The 21010-nt window shown below is 47.9% G+C and overlaps 1 protein-coding gene across 3 annotated transcripts in view; it reads right to left on the bottom strand.

Annotated features, from left to right (window-relative positions):
* Nucleotides 1–21010, bottom strand: part of COX10 (cytochrome c oxidase assembly factor heme A:farnesyltransferase COX10) — a 1230266-nt gene that overhangs the window by 418938 nt on the left and 790318 nt on the right. For all 3 annotated transcript variants that reach the window (XM_068263380.1, XM_068263379.1, XM_068263381.1), the window contains one exon: nucleotides 1651–1764. The gene's annotated coding sequence lies outside the window, so the exon portion shown is untranslated. The remainder of the gene's footprint in view (nucleotides 1–1650; nucleotides 1765–21010) is intronic.

Below are 21010 nucleotides of genomic sequence, written 5' to 3' on the forward strand. Positions count from 1 at the left end.
TTTCGCCTGAGTATTTTCACATTAATTTTCGCCTAAAGTCCGTTTTTTCGCGTTAAATATCTAAGCCCCCTTACAAGCTAGAATCACCAAATTTGCAGGGTATATTAAGGAGATATGTGGGCATAAGAGGAAAACATTTTTTTAGCAAAAAGACCTTATAGTTTTTGAGAAAATCGATTTTAAAGTTTCAAAGGAAAAAAGTTTACATTTAAATGTAGTAAATGACAATTACTGTAGCAAACCTAGAGGTAGTGTAAAATTATTAATATCAAAATAAAGGGCCAAGTGCAAGTGCCATGGGCCAAGTGCAAACTGCCAAGTGCAAAGGGCCAAGTGCCAAGTGCCAGTGCAAAGGGCCAAGTGCAAGCGCAAAGGGCCAAGTGCAAGCACAAAGTGCCAGGTGCAAGCGCAAAGTGCCAAGTGCAAGCGCCATGTGCAAAGGGCCAAGTGCAAAGGGCTAAGTGCAAAGGGCCATGAAAAGTGCAAAGGGCCGTGCAAAGTGCCAAGTGCAAAGTGTCATGCAAAGTGCAAAGTGCAAAGTGCACTTTGCATTTAACACTTTGCACTTGGCACTTGGCACTTTGCATTTGACACTTTACACTTGGCACTTTGCATTTGACACTTTGCACTTGGCACTTTGAACTTGGCACTTTGCACTTTGCATTTAACACTTTGCACTTGGCACTTTGCACTTTTCATTTGACACTTGGCCCTTTGCACTTGGCCCTTTCATTTGATATTAGTAAAATTACACTACCGCTAGGTTTGCTACAGTAACTGTCATTTACTGCATTTAAATGTATACTTTTTTCCTTTGAAACTTTAAAATTGATTTTCTCAAAAACTATAAGGTCTTTTTGCAAACTTTTTCTTTCCTCTTGTACCCACATATCTCCTTAATATACCCTGACAATTTGGTGATTCTAGTTTGTAAGGGGGCTTAGATATTAAAGGCGAAAAAAACAGACTTTAAGTGAAAATTAATGCGAAAATATTCGGCGAATATTCGCCTTTCGAAACGAAAATAGTACTTATTTTCGCGAAAATTCGGCGAAAAGAATATTTGCATTTTCGCTCATCACTGCCTTGTAGCCCCTCACACACTCCAATGAGTTATGGGTCACCATGAGCTTGCTGATTAGTCTGTACCTCTCGGTGTTACAAGCCCTACTCCATAGAGCCAAATTAATCTATGCCATGCACTGATGAGGATTAAACAATCCAAAACAGTCTGTATGCATGTTGGATTATTCTGGCATTGTACAAATTAACAAGCTGACACATCATTGCATTCCAGCGGTTCTGGAGGTGTGTTTAGCTTCTAAGGGTAATAATGGTTAATTTGCATATATTCAGCAGTGGTGCATTGTGGGAGACATCTCACGCTCACTCCAACCTGAATTATCGCAAATTCTTTCTGTTTTAAGAGAGCAAACTTTTGTTTTCCTTAGTATCTCATCACAGAATATTAAAAACTGGTATGATTCCAGAAGTTATGTCAATGAATAAAATAAAGTGGGATGACTATGGCTGAGCTGCCTGTCAGTTACAGACGTCCGCACATTCAGTTGTTCTCATAAGTTGACAACTGTGTTTACTCGTAATCACTACACAAACTCCCCAAATGACCCTGATCAGAAGTTTACATACCCTATTTCTTAACATTGTGTATTGCCCTCTTCACCATCAATAGCATCTTGAAGTCTTTTGTGTTGGTTGTGAATGAGGCTCTATCTTCTCAGACGGTAAAGCTGCCTTTTCTTCCTGGCAAAAGAAGATAGAATTGAAGAAATCTTTATTGTCACTGTGACAACCGAAATTGTACAAAGAATTTTTTAAAGTGCAATTTTCCAGCAAAAACAAAACATAACAACATTCCATTCTTACATACATTGCTTTGCACACCTTATCAGCATGGTCACTTAGCAGCATTTAACAGGGTAATGCCCAACGGATAAAAAAATATCCTTTGATCAATTGGTCTTAGTTTTTAGCAGTCTAAAACTTTATACAGAAGGCAGATGTTTAAATAACACATTTCCTGGATATAAGGCATCTCTTAAAATTTTCTTAACCACTTCACCACTGAGGGGTTTTACCCCCTGACCACCAGAGCAATTTTCACCTTTCAGCGCTCCTTCCATCCATTCGTCTATAACTTTATCATTACTTATCACAATTAAACGAACTATATCTTGTTTTTTTCGCCACCAATTAGGCTTTCTTTAGGTGGGACATTATGCCAAGAATTATTTTATTCTAAATGTGTTTTAATGGGAAAATAGGAAAAATGTGGGAAAAAATTCATTATTTTTCAGTTTTCGGCCATTATAGTTTTTAAATAATGCATGCTACTGTAATTAAAACCCATGAAATGTATTTGCCCTTTTGTCCCGGTTATAAAACCGTTTAAATTATGTCCCTATCACAATGTTTGGCGCCAATATTTTATTTGGAAATAAAGGTGCATTTTTTTCAGTTTTGCGTCCATCCCTAATTACAAGCCCATAGTTTATAAAGTAACAGTGTTGTACCCTCCTGACATAAATATTTAAAAAGTTCAGTCCCTAAGGTAACTATTTATGTATTTTTTTTATTGTAAATTTTTTATTTTTTTTTAATTACAAAAAAAAAAAATTGGGAGTGTGGGAGGTAATGAGTTAATTTTTTGTGTAAAAGTAATTTATTTGTATGTGAAAAATGTTTAGGGTGTAGTTTTACTATTTGGCCACAAGATGGCGACAGTAACTTTTTGTTTAATGCGACCTCCAAGCGTCCTTCCGGACTCTTGGAGGAAGTACTAGGAGGCTGGGTAAGTGGTTTTTTTTTTCACAATGATCGCGCTGCTCATCGGAGAGCAGCGGATCATTGCGGGGCTTAGATCAATGAACGGGAATGGAGTGGCTGAAAAGAGTACTGGTTAAGGGCACTGCCTTTGGCATGGGAGACCAGGGTTCAAATCCTGGCTAGGGTCAGTACCTATTCAGTAAGGAGTTCAAGGCAAGACTCCCTAACACTGCAGGGTGGCCTCCTGAGTGCGTCCCAGTGGCTGCAGCTCTTGAGCGCTTTGAGTCCGACAGGAGAAAAGCGCTATATAAATGTTCAGATTATTATTATTATTATTATTATTTATCTCCGGGCGAGCGGCGGGCGGCGTGTTTACGAGCGGCCGGCGGCGTGTTTACGAGCGGGAGCGCGGGCAGCGGCGGGAGCGCGGAAAGTACGGATTTCTCCGTCCCTGGGGGTTAAAGGATGGAAAAAGGGACGGAGAAATTCGTACGGGCGGAGATAAAGTGGTTAATATTCTTGAAACAATAGGAAATATATAATTCTTCTAATTAGCCTCCAGTTCCTGTAAATTCTGGGGCTGGCTTACATGAACTGCAAGTTTGAGGTTCCCCCAGAGTGGCTCAAGGATATTGAGGTCAGGAGAGTGAGATGGCCACTCCAGAACCTTCATTTGATGTTGCTGTAGCCAATGACAGGTCTACTTTGTCTCGTATCGTTGTCATGTTGGAATATCCAAGTATGTCCCATGCTCAGCTTCCTGGCTGATGAGTGTAAATTATCCTCTAGTATTTTTTGACAACTTATTGCATTCATATCGCCATTAATTCTGACCAAATTTCTTGTGTCTTTTTAGCTCACATATCTCTAAAACATCATCCACCACCATGTTTCACAGTAGGAATGGTGTACCTTTCATCATAGGCCTTGTTAACTTCTTTTTGTGGCCAAAAAAAGTTTAATTTTAGTCTCATAACTCCAAATGACTGTTCCAGAAGGGTTGAGGTTTGTCTCTTTGCTGTTTGGCATATTGTGTGCAGGATACTTTGTGGCATTTTCGTAGTAATGAATTTCTTCTGGCAACGTGAGCATGCAGCCCATCTTTCTTCAAGTGCCTTCTTATTGTACATCCTGAAACGACCACAGCACATTTTATCAGAGTCCTGTATTTTACCTAAATGTCTCAGTATTTGTGGGGTTTTTCCTTGCATCACAAACAAATTTTCTGGCAGTTGTGGCTGAAATTTTTGTTGGTCAACCTGACCGTGGTTTGGTTTCAATGAAACCTATAATTTTCTACTTCTTAATTAGAGTTTAAACACTGCTGGTTGTCATTCTCAATTGCTTGGATATTTTCTTATACCCCATTTCTGTTTAGAAGCCTTTTCCTGCAGATCCTTTGACGTTTCTTTTGCTTTCCACTTGAGACTTAAAGAGAACCCGAGGTCTGTTTAAAGAATGTTATCTGCATACAGAGGCTGGATCTGCCTATACAGCCCAGCCTCTGTTGCTATCCCAAACCCCACTAAGGTCCCTCTGCACTCTGCAATCCCTCATAAATCACAGCCGTGCTGTGAGGCTGTGTTTACATCTGTAGTGTCAGTCTCAGCTGCTCCCCCGCCTCCTGCATAGCTCCAGTCCCTGCCCCTGTCCCTTCCCTCCAATCAGCAGGGAGGGAAGGGATGCAGGCGGGGACTGGAGTTCTGCAGGAGGCGGGGAGAGAAGCAGACTGACACTATAGAGATAAACACAGCCAGCTCTGACAAGCTGTTTGTCAGCAGCGTGGCTGTGATTTATGAGGGATTGCAGAGTGCAGGGGGACCTTAGGGGGGTTTGGGATAGCAACAGAGGCTGGGCTGTATAGGGAGATCCAGCATCTGTATGCAGATAATATTCTTCAAACCCACCTCGGGTTCTCTTTAAGCAGGCAATACACTCACCGATTTCTCCTGTCGATGTACAGCCGACTCGATCACTCTGAACAAATTGGTGAGAAATCGGTGCAGCATTTGGCCAGATCAATTAGCCAATTGAGCTATTTCTGGGCGAAATCTCTTGACTGGGTCGATCTAACCGGACAGAAAATTTTGGGCTGAATGGCAGCAGATCAGTAAACAAACATACTGTATTTTTGGGACTAATAAGACTCACTTTTTCTTCCTCAAAAGTGGGGAAAAAAGTCACTGCGTCTTGTAGTCCAAATGCAGGGAGTTCCTGACTCATGAATGCCTGCCAATACCAACCTCCAACCCGCCGCAATGCCGGGGACTTCCTGTACTGTGTCCATAAAGAGGAGGACACAGGGGGACAAACTGAGGACTCAGGGGGCACAAAGGGGCATAGAGGAGGACACAAGGGGGACAGAGGAGGACACAAGGGAGACACAGGACGACACACAGGGGGACAGGAGGACACATGAGGGACACAGGAGGACACAGGCAGACACAAGAGGTAGAAGGGGGCATCATCCACAAGATGCCCCTTCATCATGGATGCACCAGGTTTAGTATATATTTTTTCCCCTTGTTTTTGTCCTCTAAACCTAGGTGCGTCTTATGGTCAGGAGCATCTTACAGTCCGAAAAATACGGGTATTTGACAATAAATGGCTTCAGCCAACCACTAACCAGGAGTGAAAGAAACATTTTGTGTTATCATTGATATTCTATAAAAAATTGATAAGAAAATTCTTTAAGGGTATGAGCACAACTGTAGATAGCGTTCTATGGCCGGGATTGCAATAGACTCTCCTGAGGGCCCAAATTTACAGAAAGCTGCTGATTGCATCAGGAACATGCCCCTGCTTCTATCTGCTCATTGGTCAGCTCAGAGGAAGTTGATCACACACGCTGGCCCCTCTGCTTTCTGCATGGAATGATTTCCTTCTGGCAAAGTCACAGCCATTATAAACATATAGAACTCGCAGCCAGGGGATAACATTTTTCTTTCTTATAAATGATATACCGGTATTTAGATTTCCCTGCAGTCTAGCTACCATGCTGGCATTCAGGTATGCTATAAATATGCATTGAATGATATATCTTTTTTCATGAATTTACGGCTGGAAAGCCTCTCTTTTGTTATCCACCCAGAGATCCCCTTTAGCTGTACTGGAGTCTCTGCAGTATGTCTCCAGCAGGTTCTCTACTAAAGTTTCCATCACTTGCTATTCTGGCTACCCAGCATGCCGTGTGCCAGGAGAGTCCCGCTGCGGAGCAGACCAGGAGAAGTGACATGTGAGAAACACAAGATCAGCGAGATCTCATCCAACACTAACAGGCCCTATTCCAGGAGCAGCAGATCCGCTCTCCAACAGCCTGTCACGTTCCAGCTGCCACCGAAACTGCACCGTCTGCAATAATCACACGTGTGACACGCTATATACACAGGGACCGGCACCGTCTGCACTAATCACACGTGTGACACGCTATATACACGGGGACCGGCACCACCTGCACTAATCACACGTGTGACACGCTATATACACAGGGACCAGCACCGTCTGTACTAATCACACGTGTGACACGCTATATACACAGGGACTGTACTAATCACACGTGTGAAACGCTATATACTCGGGGACCAGCACCGTCTGCACTAATCACACATGTGACACGCTATATACACGGGGACCAGCACCGTCTGTACTAATCACACGTGTGACACACTATATACACGGGGACCAGCACCGTCTGTACTAATCACACGTGTGACACGCTATATACACAGGGACTGTACTAATCACACGTGTGAAACGCTATATACTCGGGGACCAGCACCGTCTGCACTAATCACACATGTGACACGCTATATACACAGGAACTGTACTAATCACACGTGTGACACGCTATATACTCGGGGACCAGCACCGTCTGTACTAATCACACGTGTGACACGCTATATACACAGGGACCAGCACCCTCTGTACTAATCACACGTGTGACACGCTATATACACAGGGACTGTACTAATCACACGTGTGACACGCTATATACTCGGGGACCAGCACCGTCTGTACTAATCACACGTGTGACACGCTATATACACAGGGACCAGCACCCTCTGTACTAATCACACGTGTGACACGCTATATACACGGGGACCGGCACCGTCTGCACTAATCACACGTGTGACACGCTATATACACAGGGACTGTACTAATCACACGTGTGAAACGCTATATACTCGGGGACCAGCACCGTCTGCACTAATCACACGTGTGACACACTATATACACAGGGACCGGCACCGTCTGCACTAATCACAGGTGTGACACGCTATATACACGGGGACCGGCACCATCTGTACTAATCACACGTGTGACACGCTATATACACAGGGACCGGCACCGCCTGTACTAATCACACGTGTGACACGCTATATACACAGGGACCGGCACCGTCTGCACTAATCACAGGTGTGACACGCTATATACACGGGGACCGGCACCGTCTGCACTAATCACACGTGTGACACGCTATATACACAGGGACTGGCACCGCCTGTACTAATCACACGTGTGACACGCTATATACACAGGGACCGGCACCGTCTGTACTAATCACACGTGTGACACGCTATATACACAGGGACTGGCACCGCCTGTACTAATCACACGTGTGACACGCTATATACACAGGGACCGGCACCATCTGTACTAATCACACGTGTGACACGCTATATACACGGGGACCGGCACCGTCTGCACTAATCACACGTGTGACACGCTATATACACACGGACCGGCACCGTCTGCACTAATTACACGTGTGACACGCTATATACACAGGGACCGGCACCGCCTGTACTAATCACACGTGTGACACACTATATACACACGGACCGGCACCACCTGCACTAATCACACGTGTGACACGCTATATACATGGGGACCGGTACCGTCTGCACTAATCACACGTGTGACATGCTATATACACGGGGACCAGCACCGTCTGTACTAATCACACGTGTGACACGCTATATACACGGGGACCAGCACCGTCTGTACTAATCACACATGTGACACGCTATATACACAGAAACCGGCACCGTCTGTACTAATCACACGTGTGACACGCTATATACACAGGGACCAGCACCGTCTGCACTAATCACACGTGTGACACGCTATATACACGGGGACCGGCACCGCCTGTACTAATCACACGTGTGACACGCTATATACACGGGGACCGGCACCGCCTGCACTAATTACACGTGTGACATGCTATATACACAGGGACCAGCACCGTCTGCACTAATCACACGTGTGACACGCTATATACACAGGGACCGGCACCGTCTGCACTAATTACACGTGTGACACGCTATATACACAGGGACCAGCACCGTCTGTACTAATCACTTGTGTGACACGCTATATACACGGGGACCGGCACCGTCTGCACTAATCACACGTGTGACACGCTATATACACAGGGACCGGCACCGTCTGCACTAATCACACGTGTGACACGCTATATACACAGGGACTGGCACTGTCTGTACTAATCACACGTGTGACACACTATATACACAGGGACCGGCACCGCCTGCACTAATCACACGTGTGACACGCTATATACATGGGGACCGGCACCGCCTGTACTAATCACACGTGTGAAACGCTATATACACGGCGACCGGCACCGTCTGCACTAGCCACACTTGTGACATGCTATATACACGGGGACCGGCACCGTCTGCACTAATCACACGTGTGACGCGCTATATACACACGGGGACCAGCACCGTCTGTACTAATCACACGTGTGACACGCTATATACACAGGGACCGGCACCGTCTGCACTAATCACACGTGTGACACGCTATATACACAGGGACTGGCACTGTCTGTACTAATCACACGTGTGACACACTATATACACAGGGACCGGCACCGCCTGCACTAATCACACGTGTGACACGCTATATACACGGGGACCGGCACCGTCTGCACTAATCACACGTGTGACACGCTATATACACAGGGACTGGCACTGTCTGTACTAATCACACGTGTGACACACTATATACACAGGGACCGGCACCGCCTGCACTAATCACACGTGTGACACGCTATATACACAGGGACCGGCACCGTCTGCACTAGCCACACTTGTGACATGCTATATACACAGGGACCAGCACCGCCTGCACTAATCACACATGTGACACGCTAAATACACAGGGACCGGCACTGCCTGCACTAATCACACGTGTGAAACGCTATATACACAGGGACCGGCACCGCCTGCACTAATTACACGTGTGACACGCTATATACATGGGAACCGGCACCGCCTGCACTAATCACACGTGTGACATGCTATATACACAGGGACCAGCACCGTCTGCACTAATCACAGGTGTGACACGCTATATACACAGGGACCGGCACCGTCTGTACTAATCACACGTGTGACACGCTATATACACGGGGACCAGCACCGTCTGTACTAATCACACGTGTGACATGCTATATACACGGGGACCGGCACTGCCTGCACTAATCACACGTGTGACACGCTATATACACAGGGACCGGCACCGTCTGCACTAATCACATGTGTAACACGCTATATACACGGGGACCAGCACTGCCTGCACTAATCACACGTGTGACACGCTATATACACAGGGACCAGCACCGTCTGTACTAATCACACGTGTGACACGCTATATACACGGGGACCAGCACCGTCTGTACTAATCACACGTGTGACATGCTATATACACGGGGACCGGCACTGCCTGCACTAATCACACGTGTGACATGCTATATACACAGAGACCGGTACCGTCTGTACTAATCACACGTGTGACACGCTATATACATGGGGACCAGCACAGTCTGTACTAATCACACGTGTGACACGCTATATACACGGGGACCGGCACCGTCTGCACTAATCACACGTGTGACACGCTATATACACAGAGACCGGCACCATCTATACTAATCACACGTGTGACACGCTATATACACAGGGACCGGCACCGCCTGTACTAATCACACGTGTGACACGCTATATACACAGGGACCGGCACTGCCTGCACTAATCACACATGTGAGACGCTATATACACAGAGACCGGCACCGTCTGTACTAATCACTTGTGTGACACGCTATATACACAGGGACCGGCACCGTCTGTACTAATCACACGTGTGACACGCTATATACACAGGGACTGGCACCGCCTGTACTAATCACACGTGTGAAACGCTATATACACAGGGACCGGCACCGTCTGTACTAATCACACGTGTGACACGCTATATACACAGGGATCGGCACCGTCTGTACTAATCACACGTGTGACACGCTATATACACGGGAACCGGCACCGCCTGTACTAATTACACGTGTGACACGCTATATACACGGGGACCGGCACCGTCTGCACTAATCACACGTGTGACACGCTATATACACAGGGACTGGCACCGCCTGTACTAATCACACGTGTGACACGCTATATACACAGGGACCGGCACCGTCTGTACTAATCACACGTGTGACACGCTATATACACAGGGACTGGCACCGCCTGTACTAATCACACGTGTGACACGCTATATACACAGGGACCGGCACCATCTGTACTAATCACACGTGTGACACGCTATATACACGGGGACCGGCACCGTCTGCACTAATCACACGTGTGACACGCTATATACACACGGACCGGCACCGTCTGCACTAATTACACGTGTGACACGCTATATACACAGGGACCGGCACCGCCTGTACTAATCACACGTGTGACACACTATATACACACGGACCGGCACCACCTGCACTAATCACACGTGTGACACGCTATATACATGGGGACCGGTACCGTCTGCACTAATCACACGTGTGACATGCTATATACACGGGGACCAGCACCGTCTGTACTAATCACACGTGTGACACGCTATATACACGGGGACCAGCACCGTCTGTACTAATCACACATGTGACACGCTATATACACAGAAACCGGCACCGTCTGTACTAATCACACGTGTGACACGCTATATACACAGGGACCAGCACCGTCTGCACTAATCACACGTGTGACACGCTATATACACGGGGACCGGCACCGCCTGTACTAATCACACGTGTGACACGCTATATACACGGGGACCGGCACCGCCTGCACTAATTACACGTGTGACATGCTATATACACAGGGACCAGCACCGTCTGCACTAATCACACGTGTGACACGCTATATACACAGGGACCGGCACCGTCTGCACTAATTACACGTGTGACACGCTATATACACAGGGACCAGCACCGTCTGTACTAATCACTTGTGTGACACGCTATATACACGGGGACCGGCACCGTCTGCACTAATCACACGTGTGACACGCTATATACACAGGGACCGGCACCGTCTGCACTAATCACACGTGTGACACGCTATATACACAGGGACTGGCACTGTCTGTACTAATCACACGTGTGACACACTATATACACAGGGACCGGCACCGCCTGCACTAATCACACGTGTGACACGCTATATACATGGGGACCGGCACCGCCTGTACTAATCACACGTGTGAAACGCTATATACACGGCGACCGGCACCGTCTGCACTAGCCACACTTGTGACATGCTATATACACGGGGACCGGCACCGTCTGCACTAATCACACGTGTGACGCGCTATATACACACGGGGACCAGCACCGTCTGTACTAATCACACGTGTGACACGCTATATACACAGGGACCGGCACCGTCTGCACTAATCACACGTGTGACACGCTATATACACAGGGACTGGCACTGTCTGTACTAATCACACGTGTGACACACTATATACACAGGGACCGGCACCGCCTGCACTAATCACACGTGTGACACGCTATATACACGGGGACCGGCACCGTCTGCACTAATCACACGTGTGACACGCTATATACACAGGGACTGGCACTGTCTGTACTAATCACACGTGTGACACACTATATACACAGGGACCGGCACCGCCTGCACTAATCACACGTGTGACACGCTATATACACAGGGACCGGCACCGTCTGCACTAGCCACACTTGTGACATGCTATATACACAGGGACCAGCACCGCCTGCACTAATCACACATGTGACACGCTAAATACACAGGGACCGGCACTGCCTGCACTAATCACACGTGTGAAACGCTATATACACAGGGACCGGCACCGCCTGCACTAATTACACGTGTGACACGCTATATACATGGGAACCGGCACCGCCTGCACTAATCACACGTGTGACATGCTATATACACAGGGACCAGCACCGTCTGCACTAATCACAGGTGTGACACGCTATATACACAGGGACCGGCACCGTCTGTACTAATCACACGTGTGACACGCTATATACACGGGGACCAGCACCGTCTGTACTAATCACACGTGTGACATGCTATATACACGGGGACCGGCACTGCCTGCACTAATCACACGTGTGACACGCTATATACACAGGGACCGGCACCGTCTGCACTAATCACATGTGTAACACGCTATATACACGGGGACCAGCACTGCCTGCACTAATCACACGTGTGACACGCTATATACACAGGGACCAGCACCGTCTGTACTAATCACACGTGTGACACGCTATATACACGGGGACCAGCACCGTCTGTACTAATCACACGTGTGACATGCTATATACACGGGGACCGGCACTGCCTGCACTAATCACACGTGTGACATGCTATATACACAGAGACCGGTACCGTCTGTACTAATCACACGTGTGACACGCTATATACATGGGGACCAGCACAGTCTGTACTAATCACACGTGTGACACGCTATATACACGGGGACCGGCACCGTCTGCACTAATCACACGTGTGACACGCTATATACACAGAGACCGGCACCATCTATACTAATCACACGTGTGACACGCTATATACACAGGGACCGGCACCGCCTGTACTAATCACACGTGTGACACGCTATATACACAGGGACCGGCACTGCCTGCACTAATCACACATGTGAGACGCTATATACACAGAGACCGGCACCGTCTGTACTAATCACTTGTGTGACACGCTATATACACAGGGACCGGCACCGTCTGTACTAATCACACGTGTGACACGCTATATACACAGGGACTGGCACCGCCTGTACTAATCACACGTGTGAAACGCTATATACACAGGGACCGGCACCGTCTGTACTAATCACACGTGTGACACGCTATATACACAGGGATCGGCACCGTCTGTACTAATCACACGTGTGACACGCTATATACACGGGAACCGGCACCGCCTGTACTAATTACACGTGTGACACGCTATATACACAGGGACCGGCACTGCCTGCACTAATCACACATGTGAGACGCTATATACACAGGGACCGGCACCGTCTGTACTAATCACACGTGTGACACGCTATATACACGGGAACCGGCACCGCCTGTACTAATCACACGTGTGACACGCTATATACACAGGGACCGGCACCGCCTGCACTAATCACACATGTGAGACGCTATATACACAGGGACCGGCACCGTCTGTACTAATCACACGTGTGACACGCTATATACACAGGGACTGGCACCGCCTGTACTAATCACACGTGTGAAACGCTATATACACAGGGACTGGCACCGCCTGCACTACTCACACATGTGAGACGCTATATACACAGGGACCGGCACCGTCTGTACTAATCACACGTGTGACACGCTATATACACAGGGACTGGCACCGCCTGTACTAATCACACGTGTGACACGCTATATACACAGGGACCGGCACTGCCTGCACTAATCACACATGTGAGACGCTATATACACAGGGACCGGCACCGTCTGTACTAATCACACGTGTGACACGCTATATACACAGGGATCGGCACCGTCTGTACTAATCACACGTGTGACACGCTATATACACGGGAACCGGCACCGCCTGTACTAATCACACGTGTGACACGCTATACACACGGGGACCGGCACCGTCTGCACTAATCACATGTGTAACACGCTATATACACGGGGACCGGCACTGCCTGCACTAATCACACGTGTGACACGCTATATACACAGAGACCGGCACCGTCTGTACTAATCACTTGTGTGACACGCTATATACACAGGGACCGGCACCGTCTGTACTAATCACACGTGTGACATGTTATATACACGGGGACCAGCACCGTCTGTACTAATCACACGTGTGACACGCTATATACACGGGGACCGGCACCGCCTGCACTAATCACACGTGTGACACGCTATATACACGGGGACCGGCACCGTCTGCACTAATCACACGTGTGACACGCTATATACACAGGGACCGGCACCGCCTGCACTAATTACACGTGTGACACGCTATATATACGGGGACCGGCACCGTCTGCACTAATCACACGTGTGACACGCTATATACACAGGGACCAGCACCGTCTGCACTAATCACACGTGTGACACGCTATATACACAGGGACTGGCACCGCCTGTACTAATCACACGTGTGAAACGCTATATATACAGGGACCAGCACCGTCTGTACTAATCACACGTGTGACACACTATATACACAGGGACCAGCACCGTCTGTACTAATCACACGTGTGACACGCTATATACACAGGGACCAGCACCGTCTGCACTAATCACACGTGTGACACGCTATATACACAGGGACTGGCACCGCCTGTACTAATCACACGTGTGACACACTATATACACACGGACCGGCACCACCTGCACTAATCACACGTGTGACACGCTATATACACGGGGACCAGCACCGTCTGTACTAATCACACGTGTGACACGCTATATACACGGGGACCAGCACCGTCTGTACTAATCACACATGTGACACGCTATATACACAGGGACCAGCACCGTCTGTACTAATCACACGTGTGACACGCTATATACACGGGGGCCGGCACTGCCTGCACTAATCACACGTGTGACACGCTATATACACAGAGACCGGCACCATCTATACTAATCACACGTGTGACACGCTATATATACAGGGACCAGCACCGTCTGTACTAATCACACGTGTGACACACTATATACACGGGGGCCGGCACTGCCTGCACTAATCACACGTGTGACACGCTATATACACAGAGACCGGCACCATCTATACTAATCACACGTGTGACACGCTATATACACGGGGACCGGCACCGCCTGTACTAATCACAGGTGTGACACGCTATATACACAGAGACCGGTACCGTCTGTACTAATCACACGTGTGACACGCTATATACACAGGGACCGGCACCACCTGCACTAATCACATGTGTGACACGCTATATACACGGGAACCGGCACCGCCTGTACTAATCACACGTGTGACACGCTATATACACAGGGACCAGCACCGTCTGTACTAATCACACGTGTGACACGCTATATACACGGGGACCGGCACTGCCTGCACTAATCACACGTGTGACACGCTATATACACAGAGACCGGCACCATCTATACTAATCACACGTGTGACACGCTATATACACAGAGACCGGTACCGTCTGTACTAATCACACATGTGACACGCTATAGACACGGGGACCAGCACCGTCTGTACTAATCACACGTGTGACACGCTATATACACGGGGACCAGCACCGTCTGTACTAATCACACGTGTGACACGCTATATACACGGGGACCAGCACCGTCTGTACTAATCACACGTGTGACACGCTATATACACGGGGACCGGCACTGCCTGCACTAATCACACGTGTGACACGCTATATACACAGAGACCGGTACCGTCTGTACTAATCACACGTGTGACACGCTATATACATGGGGACCAGCACCGTCTGTACTAATCACACGTGTGACACGCTATATACACGGGGACCGGCACCGTCTGCACTAATCACACGTGTGACATGCTATATACACAGAGACCGGTACCGTCTGTACTAATCACACGTGTGACACGCTATATACACAGGGACCAGCACCGTCTGTACTAATCACACGTGTGACATGCTATATACACGGGGACCGGCACTGCCTGCACTAATCACACGTGTGACACGCTATATACACAGAGACCAGCACCGTCTGTACTAATCACACGTGTGACATGCTATATACACGGGGACCGGCACTGCCTGCACTAATCACACGTGTGACACGCTATATACACAGAGACCGGCACCATCTATACTAATCACACGTGTGACACGCTATATACACAGAGACCGGTACCATCTGTACTAATCACACATGTGACACTCTATATACACGGGGACCAGCACCGTCTGTACTAATCACACGTGTGACACGCTATATACACGGGGACCAGCACCGTCTGTACTAATCACACGTGTGACACGCTATATACACGGGGACCGGCACTGCCTGCACTAATCACACGTGTGACACGCTATATACACAGGGACCGGCACCGTCTGTACTAATCACACATGTGACACGCTATATACACAGGGACCGGCACCGTCTGTACTAATCACACGTGTGACACGCTATATACACAGGGACCGGCACCGTCTGTACTAATCACACGTGTGACACGCTATATACACAGGGACCGGCACCATCTATACTAATCACACGTGTGACACGCTATATACACAGAGACCGGCACCGCCTGCACTAATCACACTTGTGACACGCTATATACACGGGGACCGGCACCGTCTGCACTAGCCACACGTGTGACATGCTATATACACAGGGACCGGCACCGCCTGCACTAATCACACTTGTGACACGCTATATACACAGGGACTGTACTAATCACACGTGTGACACGCTATATACACAGGGACCAGAACCTTCATTTGATGTTTCTGTAGCCAATGACAGGTCTACTTTGTCTCGTATCATTGTCATGTTGGAATGTCCAAGTATGTCCCATGCTCAGCTTCCTGGCTGATGAGTGTAAATTATCCTCCAGTATTTTTTGACAACTTATTGCATTCATATCGCCATTAATTCTGACCAAATTTCTTGTGTCTTTTTGGCTCACATATCCCCAAAACATCATCCACCATCATGTTTCACAGTAGGAATGGTGTACCTTTCATCATAGGCCTTGTTAACTTCTTTTTGTGGCCAAAAAAAGTTTAACTTTAGTCTCATCACTCCAAATGACTGTTCCAGAAGGTTTGAGGCCTGTCTCTTTGCTGTTTGGCATATTGCATGCGGAATACTTTGTGGCATTTGCGTAGTAATGGATTTCTTCTGGCAACATGACCATGCAGCCCATCTTTCTTCAAGTGCCTTCTTATTGTGCATCCTGAAACTACCACAGCACATTTTATCAGAGAGTCCTGTATTTCACCTAAATGTATTTGTGGGTTTTCCTTGCACCACAAACACATTTTCTGGCAGTTGTGACTGAAATTGTGACTGAAAAACAGTGACTGAAAAACAGATATCCTCCATCCACCAGTGACAACAGATATCCTTCATCCACCGGTGATAACAGATATCCTTCATCCACCGGTGATAACAGATATCCTTCATCCACCGGTGATAACAGATATCCTTCATCCACCGGTGATAACATATATCCTTCATCCACCGGTGATAACAGATATCCACCATCCACCGGTGATAACAGATATCCTACATCTATCGGTGATAACAGATATCCACCATCCACCAGTGACAACAGATATCTCTCATCCACCGGTGATAACAGATATCCTCCTTCCACCGGTGATAACTGATATTCGCCATCCACCGGTGATTACTGATATTCGCCATCCACCGGTGATAACAGATATCCTCCATCCACTAGTGATAACAGATATCCTCCTTCCACCGGTAATAACAGATATCCTCCATCCACCGGTAATAACAGATATTCTCCATCCATTGGTGATAACAGATATCCTCCTTCCACCGGTGATAACAGATATCCTTTTTCCACCGTTGATAACAGATTTCCTCATTCCACCGGTCATAACAGATATCCACCATCCACCGGTGATAACAGATATCCACCATCCACCGGTGATAACAGATATCCACCATCCACCAGTGATAACATATATGCTCCATCCACCAGTGATAACAGATATCCACCATCCACCGGTGATAACAGATATCCCTGACCGGTGATAACAGATATCCTTCATCCACCAGTGATAACACATATCCCCTATCCACCGGTGACAACAGATATCCTCTATACACTGGTGATAACAGATCTCCTCCATCCACCGTTGATAACAGATATCTTCCACCCACCGGTGATAACAGATATCATCCATCCACAAGTGATAACAGGTAGTCGTCATCCACAGGTGATAACAGATATCCTGGGCTTGATTCACAAAGCGGTGCAAAGTGTTTGCACGCCAGTGAAAAGCCCCTTATCACGCCTAAACTCACTTTAGGCATGATAAGAAGCAACTCGCGCGAATTTTCCGCGCGCAAACGCGCGCGCGCAGCGTCCCCGCTTCGCGCGAAGCTCCCATTAAGCCCTATGGGACTTTGCGCGCGCGAGTTACAGCAAAAATCGGTGATAACTCAGTGGTGCAAAGGTTATCACGCCTAAAGTCTTTTAGGCGTGATAACTGGGTTATCACCGCTTTGTGAATCAAGCCCCCTATATTCACTGGTGATAACAGATATCCACCATCCCCCAGTGATAACAGATATCCACCATCCACCAGTGATAACAGATATCCACCACCCACCGGTGACAACAGATATCCTCTATACACCGGTGATAACAGATCTCCTCCATCCACCGTTGATAACAGATATCCTCCACCCACCGGTGATAACAGATATCCTCCATCCACCAGTGATAACAGGTAGTCCTCATCCACAGGTGATAACAGATATCCTCTATTCACTGGTGATAACAGATATCCACCATCTACCGGTGATAACACATATCCTCCACCCACCGGTGACAACAGATATCCTCCATCCACCGGTGATAACTGATATTCTCTATCCTCCGGTGATAACAGATGTTTATTGTATCTGGTTGTGTTGTGGTAATTGAGTTGTCTCTTGGTTTGCTGATCCTGGAAGTGGCTGTAATGTGACTGAATTGGCTGTTAGGGAAGTGTGGTGTTTTCCTAAGCGCAGGCTGTTCCTGCAGTCACACGGGGGGCTGGCTCTCATGTACCCCTACAGCTGCATGTTCCATTGTGTGAATTATTCTTGCATGAAATTAACAGAGAGGAGAATGAGATCATTGCGGAGGCAACCAAGATTACTGTGTGAGGTGCTACAACACACTTAACCCATATGCCACCGGCTGTAGCCTGGCAACGCTACAAACCCAACTTCACCTCTTCACTCAGCTTCTGTCTGACGGTGTCAGGAGAGGGATCACTGCCGTCCAGATATACTGTAATGTACAGCGGTGACATCATCACTCCCCAGATATACTGTAATGTACAGCGGTGACATCAGCACTCCCCAGATATAAGTCATGTATTACAGCTGTAACATGACAACTCTCCAGATATAATGCAATGTACAGCTGTGACATCACTACTCCCAAGATATAAGTCATGTATTACAGGAGAGGAATCACTCCCCTCCAGATTTACTGTAATGTACAGCGGTGACATCATCACTCCCCAGATATAAGTTTATTTATTATTTATTTATTGTATTTATAAAGAGCCAGTAGACAGTGGATGCAAAACTGAGGCTGCAGGCATGCTTGAAATGCACTAACTAGTCGGCCCTGGAGGCATCCACGCTGGAGGAATGGTCAGAAAATGTCCTCTCCTACATTCGTTTCTGTGAAGATGCATGCTTTCCAACTAAAACCTTCAAAGTCTTCCCGAATGACAAGCCCTGGTTCAACAGCAACCTACGACGTCTCCGGAAAATCAAGGAAGAGGCTCACAAGTCGAGCACCCCAGAAGAGTTCAGGAAAGCCAGAAATACCCTGAACAGAGAACTAAAAGCTGCACAGAGGACCTACTCTAACAAGGTAGGCCTCAGCCTTCAGTCCAGCAACTCGCGGGAGTTCTGGAAGGGTCTCAGGGCGGCCACAAACTTTAAACCCCCCCATCAACACGCAGCCTCTAGCTTCCAACTGGCGGAGGAACTCAATGAGTTCTACTGCAGGTTTAAACACCAACTCAAGAACACCAACCCAAGAACACCAACCCAAGAAGCCCGTGGTCCCAGCATCCCAGCCAGCATTGGATTCCATGACATCCACGACAAAGGATGCCCGGGGCCCCCTAGTGGCCAGTGGCACCCCCGCTTTGACCGCAGTGCAAGAGGAGGATGTGCAACAACACCTTTGCAGACTCAACCCCAGGAAAGCTTCAGACCCGGATGGGGTGTCCGCACACTGCCTGAGAACCTGTGAAAACCAACTAGCTCCCATCCTCACCTCTCTTTACAACAGATCCCTATCAGAAGGGAAGGTCCCCTCCTGCTTCAAAAGGTCCACAATCATGCCAGTCCCCCCAAAAAACAGGAAACACGGAACTCAACAACTTCAGACCTGTAGCCCTGACCCCCATCATCATGAAAGTGCAGTCCAAAGAAACAAAGGATGATGGGCATCTACTGCATAAGGTAGACACAGTGGTTACAGCAGTGGAGGGAAAAACAGAGATGTCTGACAGCTGTTTCGCAGAGATAGACCTCTGAAGAAGCAGAGTTTATCTCTGCAAAACAGCTGTCAGACATCTCTGTTTTCCCCCCACTGCTGTAACCACTGTGTCTACCCACCACAATAAAAGGTTTTTATGCAGTAGATGCCCATCATCCTTTGTTTCTTTGGACTGCAATTTGAACGTTTGTGGAGCACACTGCAGGTAAGACCATTTGTGGTTATATCCTCCCTGCTGAATTTTGGTGCCAGTGCTTTTTTCTTCACTTTGCATGAATCATCATGAAAGTATTCTAGAGGCTGGTGCTGGCCCACCTGAAGCACACCACCATCACCTTCCTCGAACCACACCAGTTTGCCTACAGGGAAAACCGATCAGTAGACAATGCTATCAACAGGGTTGGACTGGGCCACAGTAGTACAGTTTTTTCCCTCGGTGGGCCCCCCCTCCAGGTCTCTGGTGGGCCCCCCTACGCCAGGGTCCTTTTCCTGGACTTCAGCTTGGCTTTTAACACCATCTGTCCGGACATCCTGATCGACAACCTTGCGCATCTTGGGGTAAATTCCTTCCTCTGCAAGTGGGTAAAGGACTTTCTCTCCAACAG

Source organism: Hyperolius riggenbachi, chromosome 12, assembly GCF_040937935.1.
Source record: "Hyperolius riggenbachi isolate aHypRig1 chromosome 12, aHypRig1.pri, whole genome shotgun sequence".
Lineage (NCBI taxonomy): Eukaryota > Metazoa > Chordata > Amphibia > Anura > Hyperoliidae > Hyperolius > Hyperolius riggenbachi.